The 1,050-nt window shown below is 33.9% G+C and overlaps 1 long non-coding RNA gene across 1 annotated transcript; it reads left to right on the top strand.

Annotated features, from left to right (window-relative positions):
• Positions 1–204: 204 nt before the first annotated feature.
• On the top strand, positions 205–804 carry LOC109593096 (uncharacterized). The gene is made up of 2 exons (XR_002190729.1): positions 205–296; positions 476–804. It is a non-coding gene; the product is annotated as an uncharacterized LOC109593096 (long non-coding RNA).
• The last annotated feature ends 246 nt before the right edge of the window (positions 805–1,050 follow it).

Here is a 1,050-nt window from a genome sequence, read left to right as displayed (position 1 = left end):
GTGTAGGTCAAAAGTAAAATGGTGGATTTCACATCCTTACCTAAACAGATTTGATTAGTGGCCATAGTTCCATTAAAAGAAGCTACCCCAAGGCCAGGGCCTTAGAACAAGACTAACAATGAACAGTTTTGCTTTTAGGGTGGGGTCAGAAGAGGCGTGGTCTTGTTACTGTAGTTATAAAAAGGTGGGGCTGGATGTGCAAAACAACCAAGCACTGCACAAAATCAATGAATCAAGCCTGATTACAGTATTGATAGAGTCTGACAGGTATCAAAACACTAGAATACACCAAAGAAGTGAGTTTATGTTTGTATGAGCAAGCCATTGTACATTTTTTACATTGTACATTTACATGTAGATCTAGACTATTATAATGAATATATTTTATTATAAATAAATATTTATTATTATCTCTTATTTCTTGAATACATTAATGCATAAATTAATGCTGTTATTTTTGCTGTTTACTTTATAGACCTAACCACCTTACTAGTTGAGACTTCTTTTGATTGCTGTGTCATGGAAAGTGAGTCCTGAAGTTGGGGAAATTCCAGCAATCCTGGCATCACCACAGGAAATACCGGAGGGCCCAAAGAATAAACTAGATCTAGATAAATCAAATGGAAGTATTATGAAAAAAAAATAAGGATAAAAATGTAGAACATAAAATAAAAATGAGCCATCAAAAGATGCCAGCAGTATGAATACTAGCAGTATGTAGGTTCAGAGTGATGATGATACAAAGAGTAAAGAAACACCTACTGACCGAACCACTGACACTGTTTCACAAGGTGATACAAATGACCACAAAGAAGAGAAACCATGGTGATTTACATGGGGGATTTTGGAGTTAAAAATGCTCCAAAATCACCTTAGATTTTTATTATTTTGTTGATACATATTGATGTCCTTATACCGTATAAAAAGTTTGAGCTAATTTTGACTTCAATTTTTCAAGTTACGGCCATTTTAAGAAAATGCCAAAATTCTGAAAAATAATTATGACTCGGTTTTTTCCCAAAAAAATGGCTCCAAAATCACCCTAAATTT

This window comes from Amphimedon queenslandica, unplaced genomic scaffold, assembly GCF_000090795.2.
Source record: "Amphimedon queenslandica unplaced genomic scaffold, v1.1 AMPQUscaffold_2900_Cont25100, whole genome shotgun sequence".
In the NCBI taxonomy this organism is placed as follows: domain Eukaryota; kingdom Metazoa; phylum Porifera; class Demospongiae; order Haplosclerida; family Niphatidae; genus Amphimedon; species Amphimedon queenslandica.
The sequence above is the reverse complement of the archived record's forward strand: the minus strand, read 5'-3'. Positions and strand labels throughout refer to the sequence as shown.